General features: G+C 33.6%; 1 long non-coding RNA gene across 1 annotated transcript; it reads right to left on the bottom strand.

The window, feature by feature from the left end:
* Positions 1–9,485: 9,485 nt before the first annotated feature.
* Positions 9,486–18,513, bottom strand: LOC145958188 (uncharacterized). Its single transcript, XR_014433837.1, has 4 exons — positions 17,690–18,513; positions 11,953–16,805; positions 10,724–11,068; positions 9,486–9,878 (listed from the first exon to the last, which is right to left on the bottom strand). It is a non-coding gene; the product is annotated as an uncharacterized LOC145958188 (long non-coding RNA).
* Positions 18,514–25,671: the final 7,158 nt, after the last annotated feature.

Here is a 25,671-nt window from a genome sequence, read left to right on the forward strand (position 1 = left end):
TTATTTCAAGTATAATATAGCCATCAATTTGTAACTTTTTTTTTTCTTTTTCTCATAACTTAGATATTTCTTTTGTCTTCTCCTTCCTCATTCAATTTCTCAATACACTAGTCTACTTTTAGATTTTTCTTTTTTTTTCTTTCTTTATCTTTCTTTTCCATCTTCCTATCTCCATTTTGAGTACAACTTGTGTGACAGTGGTTTCTTATAGATTTTGTAATCTAACTTTAGATTTCTTTTGCATGTAACAACTATGAATTTTGTTATCTTTTATTTTTGCTTCTTTAGTTTGTAAATGTTTTATTTACGAATCTACTTACATCATCTATTGTTACCTTCATTCTATTTTTGTAAACTGTTTTAAAAATATTTTTTTACCGTTTTAAGCTTCACCTTCGTTAAAATAACTTGGTCCACAAAAAATCTCAAACCCGATTGTACCCACCCGCCCAAATCCGAATCCGTTGCAACCCGAACCGCCTCAAACCGAAAGCTCAGTCGGTCGGATATGGGTCACATTTTTCCAAAGTCGATTTACAACGGGTTGAACATTTTTCACCCGAACCCGACCAAACCCGCCCGTTGCTCACCCTAGCGAGTGTGTGAAAATAAAGTGAAAAACAAGTCTTCCTTGAATGTCGTGTCAAATGAGCTTGAGTTTATGATGTGTGTATAGACTTTTACTCTTGTAAAAGGAAGTTTTGAGAAGAAAAAAAAAGGCTAAAACCCTATTTTGGTCCCTTATAATCTTTTTTTGTTTCAATTTAGTCCTTCATTAATTTTTGGTCTCAAATTGGTCCCAAATTAATTAATTGGTTTCAATTTAGTCCCAAATTAATTAATTAGTTTCAATGTGGGACTTCCGTCCAAATTATTTAAACGGAGTTAACTTTTGGCCACGTGGATGCCACGTAGATGCATACGTGGCATCCACATGGATGAGAAAATTCTTTTTAAGACACCTGGACTCGGAACGGCCCGTTCTGAAACCGGAACGGGCTGTTCTGGTTGCAAAATTAAAACACCACCAGTGAAGCAGAACGGGCTGTTCTCAAATCAGAACGGGCCGTTCTGCTTTCAAAACATGCCGTTCTGAAATCAGAACGGACCGTTCTTCTTTCAAAACGGGCCGTTCTGAAATCAGAACGGGCCGTTCTGAAATCAGAACGGGCCGTTCTGCTTTCAGAACGGGCCGTTCCAGAACTGTGAATAAAATATTCTTTACTTAATTGTGTTTTTGATATTATAATTATGCAATTTTGATCTCTAAGGTTTTAATTGAGTAATTTCAGTCCTTAAAAGATTATAATTGTGTAATTTTAGTCTCACAATTTTTAATTGAACAACTTTAATCTCTCAAATATCACAATTGTGAAATTTTAGTCTTTCTCATTAAAAATTTAATAATTTAATAATTTTAGTATATATATATATATAATGTTTTAAAACTATATAATTATTTGTTTATTTAAATTAACGTATATTTTTTTTAATGTATCAAATGATATATATTTACTATTACTAAATAAATAAAATTTATATATTATTAGTATTTTAATATTACTGATAAATTAATATCAATAATATTTTTACCTTTTTTATAAATAAACTAATAATTTGATAAATATAACTTAATATATATTAATATACTTTTACAAAAATATAAATATATAAGATCAGATATATATTTCTAATTAATATACTTATATTTTTGTAAAAGTATATTAATATATAACAAGTTATATTTATCAAATTATTAGTTTATCTATAAATATATTAATAATATTATTGTTATAATATCGAAAATTATAATATACGTTAATTTGAATAGATAAATAATTATTTAATTTTAAAACATTATATATATATATATATATATATATTAAAATTATTAATTTTTAATGGGAGAAACAAAAATCATACTATTGTGATATTTGAGGGACTAAAATTGTTCAATTAAAAATTGAAGGACCAAAATCGCGCAATTGCAATTCTTTAAGGACTAAATTTATGCAATTAAAATCTTGGAGATCACAAAACTGCAGAGTTGTAATACTTGAGGGATAAAAAATGCAATTAAACCAATATTCTTAATTAATTTTATTAAAAAATATAATAATTAATAAGATAAAAGGAATATCACTTTATAATTTTTTGCAACTTATTTAACATTAAAGGAATAAAATGATAAAAATTAATAAGATAAACATAATAAAATAAAATATAAAAAAATATTAATATATTTATTTTATTAGATATAATAACATAATTAAAATATAATTATTAATATATATTTTATAAAAGGGGAATGCTAATGTACTCCCACCTATTTTTTAGTGGGAGTATGTTAGCAAGCTACACCAATTTTTTAGGACAGAAAAACCACTCATTTATTTTGATTTGGTTAATTCGTACAAAGAATATTATAGTTGTAACGACCCGGCTGGTCTAGGGATGGCAAAACGGGCCAGCCCGGCCCGTTTTGGCCCGGCCCGCCATTGGCCCGCCAAAAACGGGGCGGGCCGACCCGGCCCGCCAATGTAAAACGGGCTGGAGATGCTGGCCCGCCCCGCCTAAGGGTGGGCTGGCGGGCTGGCGGGCCAGCCCGCTTACAAAAATAAAAAATAAAAAAATGGAAAAAAAAATTTATTTTATGGTTAAATAAATTTTTTTTGCTACAAATAAATAAATATAATCATATGAAATTAAAAATGCATACATATTGTACTTAATATATGTTCAACAAAAACAAATTACAAACTTAAAACAAAATCAAATTGAAATTAGTCCATTTACACCAAAATCAAAACTAAATTATAAACTTACAAATTATTTATACACTAAATTTTTTGATAGTCCACAAACAAGTTTAAATACAATTAATTAACTTTAAATTTTTATTCTAAGAATATTAAAAGCTCTCTTGAAAGAAGATGTCTCTACTTTTTTTCTTAATCATCTTCATCCTCATCTTCTACATCAAAATAAAAAACATAAAAATAATTAAATTAAAATATATATATATATATATGCGGGCCGGCGGGTTGTGGCGGGCCAGCCCGCTATTTGGCCCGACGGGTTGGCGGGCTTGGCGGGGCGGGCTTGGCGGGTTGGCGGGTTGAAATGCTTGGCCCGGCCCGCCAATTTTTGGCGGGCCAACGGGCCGGCCCGCGGGCCATGGCCCACTTTGCCATCTCTAGGCTGGTCACTACACACGGTATAGCACACTAAAACACCAGACAGATAGAACAAGTATATAAATATAGGATCTAGAATATATAAATATACAAGATTCCAGTCTGACTAGAGTTAAAGTGTACCAAGGAAAATTACAACCAAATGCTACTATCCCAAGTAGCTACAAGCAAAATATCCACACAAGCAAATTAACTCCAAAGTCCGCCGGAGACTCATCCCAAGAAGCCCACCTATTCCTGCTCTGCTCCCATACATAGTATGATCATCGCAGTTCCAACCACATGGAAAACATGCAAGGGTAAGCTAGTATTCTTTAAAAATCAAAACATACTAGTAAAGGATTAGCAATGTAAATAAATTCATCGTTATAATTATCAACACAACTGCACAGCTTATATTGTTCAACAACATCAGCACCGTAATGCGGTTATAACAACACCGACTTAGCGGCAACAACAGCACCACTCTAGTGGCTATAACAACACCGACTTAGCGGCAACAACAGCACCACTCTAGTGGCTATAACAACACCGACTTAGCGGCAACAACAGCACCACTCTAGTGGCTATAACAACACCGACTTAGCGGCAACAACAGCACCACTCTAGTGGCTATAACAACACCGACTTAGCGGCAACAACAGCACCACTCTGTGGCTATAACAACACCGACTTAGCGGCAACAACAGCACCACTCTGTGGCTATAACAACACCGACTTAGCGGCAACAACAGCACCACTCTGTGGCTATAACAACACCGACTTAGCGGCAACAACAGCACCACTCTAGTGGCTATAACAACACCGACTTAGCGGCAACAACAGCAGCAACAACACCACCTCAAGTGGGTATAATCAGTATACAGTTCAGCATTATATAGTACAGCAAATCAGCATACAACACAGCTAAGTAGTATTCAATACAACTTACTATTCATAACTGAGTTCAACATCCTTATAGTACAATACTGTTAAAAATCAACATATAGTTCAGCTCGACTCAATAAAATTTGACACAGTTCAAAAATATTCATTTATTATATTAATCATCAAACAATTAATAATTTCAAAAACTAACTTCCCTTACTTGGATAATCCTGAACCAAAACTCGGGCAGAACCTCCTCCTCTCTCTTTCTTAGATAGGAACCGAAATTTGAGCAGAACCTCCTCCTCTTTCTCCTCTTTTCTTTATTCTGACAGAACCACCTCTACCGGATTCCTCTTCCTTTTTCTCCTCCTTTCCTTTCCTCCCTCTTTCTCTAAGGATTTTCTCTTCCCAAGGTATGAATTTTCATAACTCCCCAAGCCCCTATTTATAGAAATTCTGTCTCACCTACCCGGTACGGCCGTTCCAAAAATCGGAACGCCCGTTCTGGGCTCGAAAAATCTACGTAAATTTTTGAACTGGAACGGCCCGTTCCAAAACCGGAACGGCCCGTTCCCAATTTCCAGCAGAACGGTCCGTACTCCTTTTGAAACGGCCTGTTCTCCCTTTAGAACGGTCCGTTTCACAATCAGAACGGCCCGTTCTCCTTGTCGGAACGGCCGTTCTGAGCCCGTTCTCATTCAAGATTCTTAGTTAAAATTTAAAGCTTGGAACGGCCCGTTTTGCTTTTGGAACGGCCCGTTCCAAGTTACCAAAACACCCTTCAAACTTTTTGAAAATTGCGAAAATGCCATCAATAATTACAATAATACCCCTATACCTTTATAAAATTCACGAAAATGCCATTTTAATAATAAATAATAATAATAAATAAAAAATAAGGTATTACAATTCTCCCCAACAACAAAAATTTTCGTCCTCGAAAATTAACTTACTTAGAAGAGATATGGATACTGTTCACTGAACTGACTTTCTACTTCCCAAGTTGCCTCACCCGTAGTTGCATCCCAAAGAATTTTCACCAATTTTATGGACTTGCCACGAAGCTCCTTCAACTTATGATCAATTATAGCTACCGGTTTCTTTTCATAAGTCAGATTCTCCTTCACCTGCACCTCATCCATCTCCACCACATGACTCGGGTCATGAACATACTTCCTCAGCTGGGACACATGAAATACATCGTGTAGGTTTGAAAGAGACGGTGGCAAAGCCAACCGATAAGCAACCGGACCCACACGCTGTATTATCTGATAGGGACCCACGAATCTTGGTGTTAACTTCCGAGTCTTCAGCGCTCTACCCACACCAGAAGTCGGAGTCACCTTCAGAAACACATGTTCCCCCTCAGCAAACTCTAAAGGCTTACGCCTTTTGTCAGCATATGATTTCTGCCTACTCTGGGCAGTCCTCATTTTCTCCTGAATCATCTTCACCTTTTCAGTAGTCTGTAGGATCAACTCCGGTCCCACAACCACTGACTCACCATCCTGATACCAGCACAGAGGAGTCCTACATCTCCTGCCATATAAGGCTTCAAACGGCGCCATCCCAATACTAGCATGGAAACTGTTGTTGTAAGTAAACTCCACAAGCGGTAATACTTCCTCCCAACTACCCAAGTGATCTAACATACAAGCCCTCAGCAGATCCTCCAAGGACTGGATTGTCCTCTCTGACTGACCATCCGTCTGTGGATGATAAGCAGAACTCAGCTTCAGCTTTGTGCCTAAAGCTCGGTGTAGACTCTGCCAGAATCTGGAAGTGAACCTCGGATCTCGGTCGGAAATAATACTGGAAGGCACCCCGTGCAACCGAACTATCTCCCTTATATACAACTGCGTCAGCTTCTCTAAGGACCACTTGATGTTGACAGGCAAGAAATGCGCACACTTGGTCAACCGATCAACAATCACCCAGATAGCATCACTATTCCTAGATGACCTAGGCAACCTCACGATGAAATCCATAGTAATGCTATCCCATTTCCATTCGGGAATCTCAATCTGTTGCATTAACCCACTAGGCTTTTGATGTTCAACCTTTGCCTTCTGACAGGTTAAACAGGCCGCCACATACTCAGCTATCTCTCTCTTCATACCAGACCACCAGAAAGTCTTCTTGAGGTCTTGGTACATCTTAGTCATACCTGGATGTATGCTAAGTTTGCTCTTGTGACCTTCCTCTAGCACAGCTCTCCTTAGCTCAGCATCCTGAGGTAGGCAAATCCTGCCTCTGAACCTTAAGATCCCATCCTCTCCCAGCTCAAAGCCTACAGCTTTATCGTTACCCAACATTCCAAGAAGCTTCACCAGTTCGGTGTCTTGCAACTGCTTAAGTCCAACTTGCCTCAAGAACTCATTAGTTATGGTAACTGCCCCACAACTAATGTGATCCTGAGCTAACTCCACACAGAGATTCAAATCTCTGAACTTCTCAATCAACTCCAGCTCTCTAATCATCATACTTGTCATGTGGATGGATTTCCTACTCAGCGCATCTGCCACCACATTGGCCTTGCCTGGATGATACATCAACTGAAAATCAAAATCCTTCAGAAACTCCATCCACCGCCTCTGTCTCATGTTCAGCTCCTTCTGATCAAACAGATACTTCAGACTTTTGTGATCACTGAAGACACTGAATCGAGCTCCATACAAGTAATGCCTCCAAGTCTTTAAGGCAAACACCACAGCTGCTAACTCCAGATCATGAGTGGGATAGTTCCTCTCATGAGTTTTCAGTTGCCTTGAAGCATACGCCACCACTTTCCCGTTTTGCATCAACACACACCCCAGACCCTGATGAGAAGCATCACAGTACACATCAAAAGGCTCACCAGAATTCGGTAACACCAACACAGGAGAAGTAGTCAACCTTCTCTTCAACTCCTCAAAGCTCCGTTCACAGGCATCTGTCCAAATAAACGGCTGCTCCTTCCTCGTCAACTGGGTCAGAGGCGCTACTATCCTAGAGAATCCTTCAATGAACCTCCGATAGTAACCCGCTAAGCCCACAAAGCTCCGTATATCCGTGACAGTCCTCGGGCGTTCCCACTGCAATACCGACTCCACCTTAGCCGGATCAACAGCAATCCCCTTAGCTGAAATCACGTGGCCCAAGAACTTCACCTCATCCAACCAGAACTCACATTTTGAAAGCTTAGCATACAATTGCTTCGTTTTCAAAATCTCCAACACTGTCCTCAAGTGCTCTCCATGTTCCTCCGGGGTCCTTGAATAAACTAAGATATCATCAATAAACACTACCACGAATTTATCCAAGAACGGCCGAAAGATCCTGTTCATGTAGTCCATGAACACAGCGGGGGCGTTGGTCACACCGAACGGCATCACAACATATTCATAGTGACCATACCTAGTCCTGAAAGCAGTCTTCGGTATATCACCCTCCTTCACCCTAATCTGGTGATATCCTGACCTCAAATCAATCTTAGAAAACACCGTCGCGCCCCTCAATTGATCCATTAAGTCATCTATCCGGGGAAGTGGATATTTGTTCTTAATGGTCAATTTGTTCAGCTGCCGGTAATCAACACACAGTCGACTACCCCCATCCTTCTTCTTTACCAACAACACAGGAGCACCCCACGGCGAAACACTTGGTCGCACCAACTGCTTTTCCAATAAGTCCTCCAACTGATCTTTCAGCTCAGCCAGCTCAGCAGGAGCCATCCTATAGGGAGCTACTGACACTGGTCCCGCACTTGGAACCAGGTCAATGCTGAACTCCATCTCCCTAACAGGAGGCAACCCAGGCACCTCGTCAGGGAACACCTCGGTATACTCCTTCACCACATCGATACCAGCTAAGATCCTCTCGGTCTCCACACTCGTGGTAGCAAGCAGAAGACAGCACTCTGCCCCATCCCTCAGCAAGGACTCAGCTTGAACAGCTGAGATCAACAGCTCATCCTCCTCTTGAGGGAAGATTAACCGCCTATTGGCACAGTCTATAAGGATGCGATTGGCAGACAACCAATCCATCCCTAAGATTATGTCAATATCCACCAAAGGTAAACAAATCAAGTTCACCTTGTACTTCTTCTCATACACCACAATTGGACAACCCACGCACAATTCAGAAGCAATCACAGAAGTAGAAGCGGGCGTCGACACAAGTAGTCTCAACCCCAACTCACACACAGGCACACCCAACAAAGCAGCACATGCATATGATATAAATGAATGCGTAGCACCAGAGTCAAATAGAATCATCACATCCTTACCAGCGGCCTTGCCCTTTCCCTTCACAAGATCAGAAGAAGTCGAAGCCTCAGCACCCGTCAAAGCAAACACCCTACCAGCAGTAGTAGGTCTGTCACCCCTCTGTGTATCAGCTCTCTGTGCACCACTCCTCTGAGTATCAGCCCTCTGTACATTACTCCTCTGAGTGCTCCTCTCTGGTCTATCCCCCGTAGGACAATTTGCCGATTCGTGGCCCATCTGAAGCAACGGTTCTCCGTGTGCGGACAGTCCCTGATAAAGTGGGGCCCAGCACACCTGAAACATCTCAGAGTGGCACCTCCACTCTGTCTATCCCCACTAGCAGCACTGAAAGATTGCCTATAAACAGAACCCCCTCGCTGTGGTTGGGGCTTGTCATATGGTTTCCTCTGACTCTCACCCTTCTTGGACCCATATGGTCCTCCAATAGTCCTTACAGTACGGTTGCCACCTTCCAACTGCTCAACCACCTTCGCCTTCTCCACTAAGGCTGGGAACTCCGTGATGGCCATAGGCACCACCATCCTCTTCAGCTCATATCTCAATCCATCTGCAAATTTCCTGCATTTCCAAGCCTCAGGCATAACCTGCGGATAAAAACGGGCCAGGTGCTCGAATTTTATCGCATACTCAGAAACTGTCATCCCACCCTGATGCAGTCGCATAAATTCAACCTCCTTGGCGTGCCTTACACTGTCAGGAAAGTATTTCTCCATGAACACTGTCCTGAAACACTCCCAGTCAACGGTAACTCCTCTAGCAATAAGCATCTGATAGGTGCCTCTCCACCAATGCTCAGCCTCTCCCACAAGCATGTACACAGCATATGCTATCCTCCTCTCTGGAGGACATCCCAGTACGGTAAAGATCTTCTCTAATTCACGGATCCAGCGGTCAGCTACCTCTGAATCCCCATCTCCAGTAAACTGCGGAGGGTTACACTTTCGGAACTCAGCAAGATCTCGGCTCTCCTGTGACCCTGCAGGTCTTGCTGCACTAACTGCAGCTCTCTCAACCTCCATCCTAGCAAAATAGGTATTTTGTTGTTGCATAGCCATGGCCAACATCTCGAGGGCACGAGCTATCTGCTCATTTGTCCTAGTCATCTTCTACAAAGATAACAACTTCTTTAGTAAACAGTAACTAAGCCACACAAACACAACAAATCACCACAACAATTAACACAACAATCAACACAACAAGACAACACAACACAGAGTTTAGCACAACAAAAGCCTAAAGGAACCACCCCCAAAGAGTGTCCATTAGACTCGAACTGCTCTGATACCATTAAGTGTAACGACCCGGCTGGTCACTACACACGGTATAGCACACTAAAACACCAGACAGATAGAACAAGTATATAAATATAGGATCTAGAATATATAAATATACAAGATTCCAGTCTGACTAGAGTTAAAGTGTACCAAGGAAAATTACAACCAAATGCTACTATCCCAAGTAGCTACAAGCAAAATATCCACACAAGCAAATTAACTCCAAAGTCCGCCGGAGACTCATCCCAAGAAGCCCACCTATTCCTGCTCTGCTCCCATACATAGTATGATCATCGCAGTTCCAACCACATGGAAAACATGCAAGGGTAAGCTAGTATTCTTTAAAAATCAAAACATACTAGTAAAGGATTAGCAATGTAAATAAATTCATCGTTATAATTATCAACACAACTGCACAGCTTATATTGTTCAACAACATCAGCACCGTAATGCGGTTATAACAACACCGACTTAGCGGCAACAACAGCACCACTCTAGTGGCTATAACAACACCGACTTAGCGGCAACAACAGCACCACTCTAGTGGCTATAACAACACCGACTTAGCGGCAACAACAGCACCACTCTAGTGGCTATAACAACACCGACTTAGCGGCAACAACAGCACCACTCTAGTGGCTATAACAACACCGACTTAGCGGCAACAACAGCACCACTCTGTGGCTATAACAACACCGACTTAGCGGCAACAACAGCACCACTCTGTGGCTATAACAACACCGACTTAGCGGCAACAACAGCACCACTCTGTGGCTATAACAACACCGACTTAGCGGCAACAACAGCACCACTCTAGTGGCTATAACAACACCGACTTAGCGGCAACAACAGCAGCAACAACACCACCTCAAGTGGGTATAATCAGTATACAGTTCAGCATTATATAGTACAGCAAATCAGCATACAACACAGCTAAGTAGTATTCAATACAACTTACTATTCATAACTGAGTTCAACATCCTTATAGTACAATACTGTTAAAAATCAACATATAGTTCAGCTCGACTCAATAAAATTTGACACAGTTCAAAAATATTCATTTATTATATTAATCATCAAACAATTAATAATTTCAAAAACTAACTTCCCTTACTTGGATAATCCTGAACCAAAACTCGGGCAGAACCTCCTCCTCTCTCTTTCTTAGATAGGAACCGAAATTTGAGCAGAACCTGTGACACCCTCTACCCCGCATATCATAACTCAATAAATTTAAATATAACATTTAATAATCAAACATGTTTAAAGAGTATCACATTTTTAACAAACACAATCAGCAGAAATTACAAAGAAATAAATCTCAAGTTTCCAAAATAATAACATTAACATCCTAATCTAATCTTATCTATGCCCCGATGTCACATGTCCTATCAGAGCATAGCCCATAAAGAAGCCTAAGCTTCACGACCAACATCCTCAGCCTCATGCTGATAATCACCTGTATAACGGTTAAAGAAAAACAACACAAAGAAAAAGGGAGTGAGAAAACATCTCACTCGGCTCACAGTGTAGGAATATATATACTAGATAGCCAAACACAAACAAAACATATATAACATAGATTAACAATATCACATCTTACTCATTCAAGGCATATCCATTTGTCATATAATATCAAAAGACACATGTATGGACACGGACTACATTTTATCATGCATGTGGCGCCAGTCACTTATCACGTAGTATATTGCCGCTAGCAATACACAAAGAGTAGTCTAGGAGTACATGCCGGGACACAACCTCTGCGCACTCTCACTAGAAGGACATACTACCAGAGTCTCGTCGGGATAGCTAAGCCGCGCAAGATACATCCCATGCACACAATGGGCGAGACTGGGACTTCCAAACCGAGCCATCCCCAAGGACTGATCCCCACAGCTTTTACACTAGGGGGCCTTCTCTGGCGGCGTATTCCATATCGTACCCTTATCACTTTATGCAAATGATGCATGTCAAACAAGACTCTATGCATTCTCATATCACTTTATCACTTTCCATGGTAATTTCTCTTTATCACATTTCATATCTCATTGTCACATTATCACATTATCTATCTCATGGTCAATCATATCTCATGGTCATTTCACATCATATTTCATCATCACATCATATCATTAGAAACATCACATTCACATTATCATATCATATTCATAACTTTCACAATCATAATCTCAACAGAATTTCTATTCATACACACATATTAACCAAGCAATTAGAACATACAAACAATATAACATACAACAAACACAGGATTGGGGGCCAATCCCACTACCCAGCATACAATCCCACACCCAGAGCGAGATTTCTCACTCCCCCCCTTACCTGGATGACAAGCGCTGAAACTAAAGAAGAACTTCCTCCTCTAGGCTCCTTCTACTAGGATAGAACCACCTCCTATGGATTCCTCTAGGTCTTCAAAGAGAAGAAGAGGAGAAGAAGAGAGTATAAGAGAAGAGAGAATGAGAATTGAGGGATGGTTTGCAATGGAGAAGTGAAGGGCTATTTATAGCCTTCAAGACACATTAAAAAAATGGAAAATAATGAAAAAATCTTAGACAAAACTAAGTGGAATGAATTAGTGAGATGAATTATTAAAGTTGGTGGGATGAATTAATGGAGTTGGTGTGAATTAATGGAGTTGGTGCCATGTTCTTTTCCTCATCGACTTTAGCTACTGATTTGGACCTTATAGACAGCCGAATCTGAAAATATTTCCTTCATGAAAGTTGTAGGATTTTCTCTTATCTTTCCATAGCCACCAAGTTTGTATCATTTGAACAACCACCGACCAAGTTATACCCCACAAACCGAGGCTTGCCAATCAGTCCAGCGAGAAACAATTGTATCAATCAAATTCCAATTTTGACCTCCTAAACGACCGATTTTGCAAATGGCTATTTCTGTAAAAGTTGTGCGTGTTTCTCTTAGATTTCCATTGACACCAATTTTGCATCATTTGGACCATCACAGCCCAAGTTATGCCCTAAACACCGAGGTTTGCCAGTCAGCCCAGCGAAAACGATTTTATTGAAAAGAAAGTTTACAACTATCTAATTAAGCCCAACAATATACATATATTTCTAAAGCCTACAATTAATCATAAATGGAGTGTAAATTATCTATAATTGAAGTAAAATATAACCACCAATTTATGACCAAATACCACATAATAATAATAATAATAGTAATAATAACCATTTTGAAAACTAGGGTGTTACAATTCTCCCCTCCTTTAAGAAATTTCGTCCTCGAAATTTACCTGAAAACAGGAATGGATAATCTTCTCTCCCCTTGCTTTCTAGTTTCCATATAGCGCCTTCTTCAAAGTTCATTCCCAAATAGCCTTGACTAAAAGAATTTCCTTACCTCTTAGTTTCTTTACCCTCTTATCCTCAATCCTCAAAGGTATAGTCTCATAGGTGAGGTTATCCTTTAACTGAATGTTGTCGGATTCCACAATATGAGATGAATGTATTTTCTAGGTTGAGAAACATGAAAGACATCATGAAGATTTGATAGGGATGGAGGTAACGCAATTTGGAAAGCTACATCACCAATTCTCTTAAGGATCTGGTAGGGACCAATGAATCGTAGAGTAAGCTTGCGAGATTTAAGTGCTCTACCAATTCCAGTCCAAGGAGTTACTTTAAGGAATACATGATCTCCTTCTTCAAACTCAAGGTCTTTCCTTCTTTTATCATGGTAGCTCTTCTGCCTACTCTGTGATGCTCTCATTTTCTTTTGGATTGTCCTAACCTTTTCAGTAGTTTGTTGAACTATTTCAATTCCTAATATGGCACTCTCTCCAGATTCTGCCCAACACAAAGGTGTTCTACATCTCCTACCATACAAAGCCTCATAGGGTGCCATCCCAAAATCTAGAGGTGAACCTAGGATCTCTATCCGAAACTATACTAGTAGGAACCCCATGCAACCTTACAATCTCACCTATGTACAACTTGGTTAACCTTTCCAAAGGGTATCTAATGTTAATGGGAATAAAATGGGCAGACTTAGTTAATCTATCCACAATGACCCATATAATCATCCAAGTTCTTCCATGTCCTAGGTAATCCTACTACAAAATCCATCGAGATGCTATCTCATTTCCACACAGGCACATCTAAAGGTTGCAGTAAACCTGAAGGTTTCTGATGTTCTCCCTTAGCCTTCTAACATACTAAGCAAGCATACACAAATTCTTCTATCATAGGCCACTGGAATATTTTCCTAAGGTCTTGGTACATCTTAGTGGCTCTTAAATGGATGCTAAGAGTACTCTTGTGTCCTCCCTTTAAGATCATCTTTCTAATTTCAAGATTACTAAGCACCCAAATTTATTCTTGCACCTCAAAACAACATCAATTCCAATTTTTTTTTTTTTTTTTTTTTTTTTTTTTTTTATAAATTTTAATCATATTCCTACTAATCTTTTCCACTTGGTTCACTAGAAAAGATTCTAATCTCATCCATTAATTCACTAGTTATTTTCAACCATAGTCAATTCAATGTTCCTAAAGGTAGTCTCACACATCAATCATAAGTCCCTAAATTCTCCAATCAAATCCAATCCTTAAATATATTAGTGATCATCGTAATCAAGGCATCTGTCATAATATTGATATTACTTCTATGATCATCTGTAAAGATCAAGCACCTAAGCATGTTATACATATCAAATCACTAATTTTACTGCTCCATCTTCAACCAATTCAAACCTCTATCCATCACCTTATTCTATAGTCTCATATCTTGTTACCAATATGAATCAACTAATTGTATTTCTCCAATTTATCTCAATGATCCACTTGTTACTCGAGTCACACCTAGTTTTTCACCACTAGGAGTAATCTCACAAGTCAGACTTAAATCCCTAAAAAGATCCTTCTTTCTAATCATAAGGAAAAATATAAAGGTTTCCTACTCAAAACATTGGTTACCACAATGGCTTTGGCCAAATAACCAGTAAGATCAAAATCTTATTCCTTAAAAATTTCTAACTATCTTTTGGTCAATAGATATTTAAAACTCTTATGATCGCTAAATACCTCAAGCTTAGAATCATATAGGTAATGTCTTCAAATCAAGGTCATGGGTAAGGTAATTCCTTCTCATAAATTCTCAATTTTCTAGAATCATAAGCTACTTATCTGTTCCTTCTTGCATCCACACTCTATCCAATCTTATCTTAGAAACATAACTATGTTCCACAAAAGACTTACTAAAATCTAGTAGTATTAACACTAGTCAATCTTGCCTTAAGAGTTGGAACTACTCTCATACTTACTATCCCACATAAAGACAATACTCCTCTTAGTGAATGTAGTTAAGGGCAAAGCTATCTTAGAAATTCCTTCAATAAATCTCCAATAATAATAAGCTAACATCATAAAACTCTTATCTTTAGATATCTCCCCACTTAAATACAACTTCTACCTGAGACATATCCATGTTTACCTTAACTGGAATTTACAAGAACTAGAAAACTTATCTTATACAATAAAAATAATAAATAAATCAATCAATCAATCAATAAATAAGATAAAATAAAATAGTAATACTTAACATACAACCGTCTTGAATATATCTCCACCTTCAACTACAATATGATCATATCACACCCTAAGATCAATCTCACTAACCACACGACATTCACCAATTGATCCCTAAGGTAATCTATCCACATATCAACATACATGCTTACTAAATCATATTAGAATACCATCTTTAAACCTTCAAATATACCATCGATAAGCATGTACATGAACAAACTTTATCACATAGCATTATACAACCTTTAAACAACCTCTCAATCCTTATGCAAACACCCCAAAACAAAATCAATTCTTATCCTTGCATTGCCTAACGATTCAAAAATATCATGAAACCATACATATCCCTTCAACAATGTTTAAAGAAAATGATACCTAGAGAGTTATACTTATTCAAATGATCTCAAACCTATCTCAAAATAAAGATAAGAGAATAAGCTACAACTCCTACGAAGACATAGAATTCTAAAAAGATCATCTTCTTAGCTACAAATTTCAAAAACCGCAGCAGATATATTCAGCGCTTATAACTAGACCTTTGATCACCAAAGTAGCTATAACTAGAGTTCTATACCTCCGTTTTACCTGATTCCAGTTCCATTAGAAAGATAACGTCCAAAGCTACTACTTTTGTGAAGACCATAAAATCTGATTCTGTCAATATGATACTCATACAGGCACAACAAAATTTTAACGAAAATAATCCCCATATTATACAGCAATAGTGTACTAACATTTCACAAAATACCTCAACCATTCCAAACTCACTCCTTTCCACCTTAAACTCATATTCAAGCTTTCCATTACAATCCTAGACCAAAACAGCTCACATATTTAGTGCAAAGGACTTAGAGAATAATATTCACATATTGCCTAAACCATAAAAGTTAACATGAAGCACCAATACTCAAGGAACGTTTCAACCTCTCATCAAAATATCAAAACTCCAATTCTCAGATACAACCTCCTTGGATTCAATCGCTACTACTATAGATTCCTAAATTTCATTAATCGTAAACTTTTGACAAATTAATGTCTCTCCTAATTCTAAGGTCTCAATAGGCTTTATCCGTACTATTGGTACATAAGCTCACCATACGAGTGATACTACTCAACCACTACTTCTTACGTAAGCAAGAAGTATCAAACAAATAAGCAATTATGAAAAGAGCAATCAAAAATAGCATCATCAAATTATATCATGTCTATCAAACAAATCCTGAGAACACAATGCACACAACATAATCAATCATCATATTAGCACATCAATCAACTCATCACATTATTAATCTACCAAACAAGCATAGTAGACTCATAACTCACGGTCGATTAGATCGACTTGCTCTGATACCACTAAATGTGACACCCTCTACCCCGCATATCATAACTCAATAAATTTAAATATAACATTTAATAATCAAACATGTTTAAAGAGTATCACATTTTTAACAAACACAATCAGCAGAAATTACAAAGAAATAAATCTCAAGTTTCCAAAATAATAACATTAACATCCTAATCTAATCTTATCTATGCCCCGATGTCACATGTCCTATCAGAGCATAGCCCATAAAGAAGCCTAAGCTTCACGACCAACATCCTCAGCCTCATGCTGATAATCACCTGTATAACGGTTAAAGAAAAACAACACAAAGAAAAAGGGAGTGAGAAAACATCTCACTCGGCTCACAGTGTAGGAATATATATACTAGATAGCCAAACACAAACAAAACATATATAACATAGATTAACAATATCACATCTTACTCATTCAAGGCATATCCATTTGTCATATAATATCAAAAGACACATGTATGGACACGGACTACATTTTATCATGCATGTGGCGCCAGTCACTTATCACGTAGTATATTGCCGCTAGCAATACACAAAGAGTAGTCTAGGAGTACATGCCGGGACACAACCTCTGCGCACTCTCACTAGAAGGACATACTACCAGAGTCTCGTCGGGATAGCTAAGCCGCGCAAGATACATCCCATGCACACAATGGGCGAGACTGGGACTTCCAAACCGAGCCATCCCCAAGGACTGATCCCCACAGCTTTTACACTAGGGGGCCTTCTCTGGCGGCGTATTCCATATCGTACCCTTATCACTTTATGCAAATGATGCATGTCAAACAAGACTCTATGCATTCTCATATCACTTTATCACTTTCCATGGTAATTTCTCTTTATCACATTTCATATCTCATTGTCACATTATCACATTATCTATCTCATGGTCAATCATATCTCATGGTCATTTCACATCATATTTCATCATCACATCATATCATTAGAAACATCACATTCACATTATCATATCATATTCATAACTTTCACAATCATAATCTCAACAGAATTTCTATTCATACACACATATTAACCAAGCAATTAGAACATACAAACAATATAACATACAACAAACACAGGATTGGGGGCCAATCCCACTACCCAGCATACAATCCCACACCCAGAGCGAGATTTCTCACTCCCCCCCTTACCTGGATGACAAGCGCTGAAACTAAAGAAGAGCTTCCTCCTCTAGGCTCCTTCTACTAGGATAGAACCACCTCCTATGGATTCCTCTAGGTCTTCAAAGAGAAGAAGAGGAGAAGAAGAGAGTATAAGAGAAGAGAGAATGAGAATTGAGGGATGGTTTGCAATGGAGAAGTGAAGGGCTATTTATAGCCTTCAAGACACATTAAAAAAATGGAAAATAATGAAAAAATCTTAGACAAAACTAAGTGGAATGAATTAGTGAGATGAATTATTAAAGTTGGTGGGATGAATTAATGGAGTTGGTGTGAATTAATGGAGTTGGTGCCATGTTCTTTTCCTCATCGACTTTAGCTACTGATTTGGACCTTATAGACAGCCGAATCTGAAAATATTTCCTTCATGAAAGTTGTAGGATTTTCTCTTATCTTTCCATAGCCACCAAGTTTGTATCATTTGAACAACCACCGACCAAGTTATACCCCACAAACCGAGGCTTGCCAATCAGTCCAGCGAGAAACAATTGTATCAATCAAATTCCAATTTTGACCTCCTAAACGACCGATTTTGCAAATGGCTATTTCTGTAAAAGTTGTGCGTGTTTCTCTTAGATTTCCATTGACACCAATTTTGCATCATTTGGACCATCACAGCCCAAGTTATGCCCTAAACACCGAGGTTTGCCAGTCAGCCCAGCGAAAACGATTTTATTGAAAAGAAAGTTTACAACTATCTAATTAAGCCCAACAATATACATATATTTCTAAAGCCTACAATTAATCATAAATGGAGTGTAAATTATCTATAATTGAAGTAAAATATAACCACCAATTTATGACCAAATACCACATAATAATAATAATAATAGTAATAATAACCATTTTGAAAACTAGGGTGTTACAGAACCTCCTCCTCTTTCTCCTCTTTTCTTTATTCTGACAGAACCACCTCTACCGGATTCCTCTTCCTTTTTCTCCTCCTTTCCTTTCCTCCCTCTTTCTCTAAGGATTTTCTCTTCCCAAGGTATGAATTTTCATAACTCCCCAAGCCCCTATTTATAGAAATTCTGTCTCACCTACCCGGTACGGCCGTTCCAAAAATCGGAACGCCCGTTCTGGGCTCGAAAAATCTACGTAAATTTTTGAACTGGAACGGCCCGTTCCAAAACCGGAACGGCCCGTTCCCAATTTCCAGCAGAACGGTCCGTACTCCTTTTGAAACGGCCTGTTCTCCCTTTAGAACGGTCCGTTTCACAATCAGAACGGCCCGTTCTCCTTGTCGGAACGGCCGTTCTGAGCCCGTTCTCATTCAAGATTCTTAGTTAAAATTTAAAGCTTGGAACGGCCCGTTTTGCTTTTGGAACGGCCCGTTCCAAGTTACCAAAACACCCTTCAAACTTTTTGAAAATTGCGAAAATGCCATCAATAATTACAATAATACCCCTATACCTTTATAAAATTCACGAAAATGCCATTTTAATAATAAATAATAATAATAAATAAAAAATAAGGTATTACAATAGTAATTTAATTTAATTTTAAATGAAAACAAAATATTTTCTCTCTCTTATTAATTTCATTCTCTAAATCATTTCTCTCTCTTATTAAATTTCTTCTCCAACTCATTTCTCTTTCTTATTAAATTTTTTCTCTAACTTATTTATCTCTTTCCTATTAAATTCTTTCTTTAACTCATTTCTCTTTCATCTCTCATGATGTCTCCCTTCTCTCTCTCTGAACAAATAAAAATTTATTAATAGAAAAAATAAATGAATTGGAGAATGAAATTAATAAGAGAGAGAAAATATTTTTATTTTCATTTAAAATTAAATTAAATTACTACAATATCCTTTGTACGAATTAACCAAATTAAAATAAATGAGTGGTTTTTTTGTCCTAAAAAATTGGTGTAGGTTGCTAACATACTCCCACTAAAAAATAGGTGGGAGTACATTAGCATTCCCCTTTATAAAATTATTAATATTTTATATATAAAAAAATAAAATAAAACCGGAACGGCCCGTTCTGAAACTAGAACGGAACGTTCTGGTGCATTTTGGGTGTGTTAATTTTGCACTTGAAACGGGCCGTTCCGGATTCAAAATTAACACACCAAAAATGCATCCAGAACGGCCCGTTCCGGTTTCAGAACGGGCCGTTCTAGGTCCAGGTGTTTTCAAAAAAATTCTCATCCACGTGGATGCCACGTATGCATCTACGTGGCGTCCACGTGGCCAAAAGTTAACACCGTTAAAGCAATTTGGACGGAAAGTCCCACATTGAAACCAATTAATTAATTTAGGACTAAATTGAAACTAATTAATTAGTTTGGGACCAAATTGAGACAAAAAATTAATGTGAGACTAAATTGAAACAAATTTTTTTTATAAAAGACCAAAATAGGGTTTTAGCAAAAAAAAAATGTCAATCACTGAAAGACTGATATGGCATTAAATGCATATCTTTCATGATAAATATCAAAGATTTTCTTAGCTGCTTATATCTTTCTAAGTGATTAATGCATTAAAAAAATTAAGTTTTAAATTTTTATTTACAATTTTCTTTTTGTATGTTTTTTATTTCTTATTTTGAAATTTTCATTTTTAAATTCTTTAAATGAAAATATTTTTTTTCTTTTCATATCTTGTTCTTTTTATTAATAACTGATATGTTAACCTGTACAATAGACAAATTAAGTTTTATTATATAATAAAATTTATAATAAATTATATATATATATATATATATAAATAGATATTATATTTAAATATATAAATTATATTTAAAATTTTTATAAATAAATATTTTTAAACATATAACTTATATTTTATATTTATTGTAAATAATTTATATTATACCATAATATTATTTTATTTATCGATAAATTACTTTAAAAATATTAAAATTTAAGTCATAAATAATTATGATATTAAAATTAAATTAAATAATAAATTAAAAAAATTTCTAAAAATTCTCTTATCAAAGAAAATTGCCTAAAATCACATTTGAACAAGATAGATGTTTGTATTTAAAATATAAAAATTAATTTTTAAATATTAAAATTTAATTAATAAATAAAAATTAAATCAATTCCTATATATTAAACACGAATATCTATTTTGCATGAGAGTGATTTTAGAGTTTTTTTTTAACAAGAGAGTTTTTAACAATTTTTTTTTACTTTTTATCTAATTCAGTTTTTATTTATCATAATTATTTATAAATTAAATCTTAATATTTTTAAAATAAATTATCAATAAATAAAAATATTATGTTATAATATAAATTATTTATAAAAAATTTAAAATATGATTATAAGTTTAAAAATATCTATTTATATACATTTTAAAAATAAATTATATTATCAAACATAATATTTATTAATATTTTGACTTATGTAATTCACATGCTAAATATTTATTATATATTCAAACATAATATTTATTAATATTTTAACTTATGTAATGCACATGTTAAATATTTATTATATATAATTAAATTTATTAATAAATTATATATATAATTAAGTACTATATTTGGATATATAAATTATATTTAAAATTTGTATAAATAAATATTTTTATACATATAAATTATATTTTAGATTTATGATATATAATTTATATTTTATAGACAATTTTTTTATTAATAATTTATTTTAAAAAATTAGCATTTAATTCATAAATAATTTTAATAAATAAAATTAAATTAGGTAAAAAGTTATAAAAATCTCTACAAACTCTCTCATTAAAAAAAATATTTAAAAATATTCTCGTACAAGATAATAGTTCCTATTTATTATATAAGAGTTCATTTATATATATATATATATATATATATATATATATATATAATTTATTATAAATTTTAGTTAAAATAAGAAGTTAAAAGAATCTTTTATCAAATAAAACCTACTAAAGAATCTTTGATGAAGTGAGTACTTGCTCTTCATACCCCAAGTGTGGTAGTTCATGTCTTTCATTCTACTGTAGTGCCAGATCTTGAGTGAGATTTAAGATTTAATAATTTAAAAATATTTTTAAAATTAGTTAATGATTATTTATAACTAATTTTAAAAGTCAACTTTTAAAATTAGAGTTCATTCGATTTTAAAAGTTTTCTTGTTATATTATGCCTTTAGCCATGTGTAAAAATTGACAATATTAAAACCTTTTTATTAACAATTATTCTTTAATTTTTTTTAATATTTTTATTTAAAAATAAATTTTTGTTTGAAATCCTAATTGAAATTGTAATAAAAAGAAAATATTTATTTTGTAACTACATTTATAATCTAAATTCTAAACTCTTTACCCATTGTTTTGTTTAAAGTCACCGTCATTTTCAAAGTATGTTATCATTCTTTACTTTACAGATTTTTTTTTCCCTTCCACCTCATGCAAGCTTTTTGAAGAAGTTTCTTCTAAATATAGTTTTTTTCTTTCTTATTTTTCTTCTTATTTATTATTTTAGTTTTCTTTATTCTCAATTTTTCTATTAATTTTGTTTTCCTCTTTATCTCCATGTTTATCTTATGTTTACATTTTGTTTATGTATTTTATTATCTATGTGGCAAATGATCATATAGGTTTGCACTTGATGGTTCTTAACATTTTTTGCTTCATCGCTACATATACTAATGTAAAAATAATATTTTTTTTCTTATTTGATTTGTTCAATGAATTTAAGATATTCTTCTTTTTTTCAATTTCTTTAATAAAGTTTAGTGATTCTTTATTTTAGGATTTCTATCTAGGTGTTTTATTGATTGATTAATAAAAAAAAAATTCTCTTACATTTTTTCTTCATCGAAAAACATATTTTTTCATCTTGACTCCATCCAATAACTTGCTAACTATGTAACAACATTTTTAATCAAATAAAAAAAATGCATGATAAAGTTAATCTTTTAAAATTTGATAAAAAAAACTTACTTTCATAAATAAGTATGTTAACTACAAAATGAGTGATTATTAAATTTTAAATATATCAGTTACAAAAAAAAATCATCGAAATAACTATGATATTTATAAATAATTTCACTAAAAGATGATTCTATTATAGAATATTTTATTAATTTATCAAAATTATCTAAAATTTTAAAATTTAAATATATCAGTTACAAAACAACGTGTACAAAAATTATGAAATTTATAAATCTTTTTTACCAAAGATAATTATATTATAAGAAAATTAAGTCACCGAACTAGGAAATTTACATTATTAGACTTCCCAATATTATGTTACGTATAATAATTGGGATTACTAAGATTTGTTTTAGTAACATTTTTTTTTTAATTTTTTAACATTTTTTTATTAAAATTTAGCATATACCATAAATAAAAAGTATATCATTTAACTTTAGAAATGTCTAAAAAATAAATCAAGATCAAACTTTAATTTTGTAGTTATAAAATCAATTATTAATATTTTGTTAAAACAATTAATGCATGATAGTATATATATATATATATATATATATATATATATATATATATTTTAATTATTTTGTTATTATGATTAATATCAAATAAATAATTTTACAAATTTTATAATATTATTTATTTCCACTATTTTATAATGATATTGAAATGTAAAGGAAAATCTATATTAAATATAAGTTGATTCTAGTTCTATAACTACAAATTAATTATTAATTCTATTAAATTATCAATAATGCGATATAACCAAATCTTAGAGAGTTAATATGTAAATAAACTAAATTTATGAAACTAAAATAATTTTTCATATTTATTTATAATATAGTTGTAAAATAATTTATTTATTTTTATCATTTGATATTTAAATTTTCAAAATCATTTAGCATCTAGAAGTCTAATAATTATCTATACCTGTTTCATTTTCCTTATTTTTTGTATATATTTTCATAGTTTAACTTCAAAATATTTAATTGAAAAATATAATATTATTTCTGTTAGCATGATTTCAATTATTTTATTATCATGCTTTTACAACTCATTTGCTTAACTACGTAGAGTATGATGCTTATATTCTTTATGATATTATGTATTCTTCAATTAAATGATTTTAATTAGAGGTAAATAACCCATTTTTATGATATTAAATAATTTATATAAATATGAATTTCATTAATTGTGCCTCATATAAAATTTACATTGTTTTTTTTTCTTTGTACACATTTTTATCTTATTATTTTATTCTAATTTAATATAAAACTGATTAAACAATCTTTATTTCACACATAATTAAGAAGAAAAAAAATACTCATGCATATTCATAAGTTACTTGAAATTATAAAAGGCGTACACCAAATCCACACTATCAATAAAAGAATAATCATATATTTATAATATTTTAATATATAATAACTTTAATGTATTTTATGATTATTAATTAAATTCATTGATTTGATAGATTGTTGTATTGGTTTAACCTTGTACTTTAACTCATTGTTTCATGGATATAAAATATAAATTTTAAAAAAATTAAAAAGTTTTTTTAGAAGATTTATACAATAATTTTAGTGTATTTTCTATTTAATTTTTATTATTTGTGCATTAAAATATAGAGTATCGGAATTTAATTTTTTTTTTCTTTCCTTAAATTACTATATTCTTTTGCTTCGAATTTTTTTTTTAATTTAGAATAATTAGTTTAGGTTTAAATGTTATTTTAATCTCTCAAATTTAAATTTTTTTCTTTTAGTCCCTATAATTTTATTTTAATATTTATACTCATATTAATTTGTTAGCAAATCTATCAAATATTATTAAATAAATTTTTTTTACTATTATTCCTGTTAGTGAAAATATCACATTAAACTTAACTGATGGTGCATAATTGTCTCAGTTTGTCACTTTTAAATATATTATTGATAATTTGAGGGACTAAAATATTTTTAAAAATTACATAGACTAAAAATTTAAACTTGAGGGATAAAAAATTTCATAAATTTTAGGGATTAAAATACATTTAACTTATTTATTTATTTAATACATACGCATAAATGATTTCATTTTTATTCTTGATTTTTTTAGCATTTCTCAACAAAGAAAAAAATTGTCCTTCAATAAATATTATTTTGAAACATTTCATATTAATTTAATATAAAATCTAATTATTTATATAATTTAAAAATACACACACTTGTATAGGAGAAATTCATTTGATTCAAGAGTATATATATAAAGAATTACTCTACTCAATAATGGACTATTTAAATTGAATTTGAACAACTCATTTGCTAACACACATATATAGTATAATTTCATTACAAGAAATGTTATATACAACGGTTTACAAAAAATGTTAATATAAATATAATATATGTAAATATACATTTATTTTATATATAATTATATATAATTTTAATGATAATTTTAAATAAAATTTAATAACATATATTATACGTCATTGCAGCTTATGCATATAATATTTAACAATATACTGACACATATTGTTATACTTATAATGTAGGAAAAAGATATTTTTAATCACAAATATTATGACACAATAAAATACATGTTATATATGATAATTTTATATTATTATTTGTTAGTTTTCTTGTGTGAAATTTTTTTTTGGCTATTAATTAATAATGTTGTACCGTCCACCTTATCTTAAAGTGGATTGGCAAGTGAAGAAAGAAGAAAAAGAAAAAAAGGAAAAAAAGTAGTAAATGTGATTAGTGTGATTTGACTTTCGAGTTAATCTGGTCAGTGATGAAAATAGACCATTCAACCGCCAAAACAATCCGAATTTGATGATATCTTATTTTGATAATTAATTTCTATTTTTTTTTTAACGCCAACCTAATTTCTATAGTTAAAAATAGCATAAATAGTAAAAATAGATCCAGTTTGATATTATACCATCTTAGTAGTTAATTTCCAAAAGTGACCTAATTTGGTGAATTAGCCTTTAATACAATTAGACTGACATTCTATTTTCTGCAAATCTTTTATCTCCTACTAGCCCTATAAATATATAGCCAATTCCACACTCTC

The sequence above is a fragment of the Cajanus cajan genome, chromosome 5 (assembly GCF_000230855.2).
Source record: "Cajanus cajan strain Asha chromosome 5, NIPB_CcT2T_4, whole genome shotgun sequence".
Classification (NCBI taxonomy): Eukaryota; Viridiplantae; Streptophyta; class Magnoliopsida; order Fabales; family Fabaceae; genus Cajanus; species Cajanus cajan.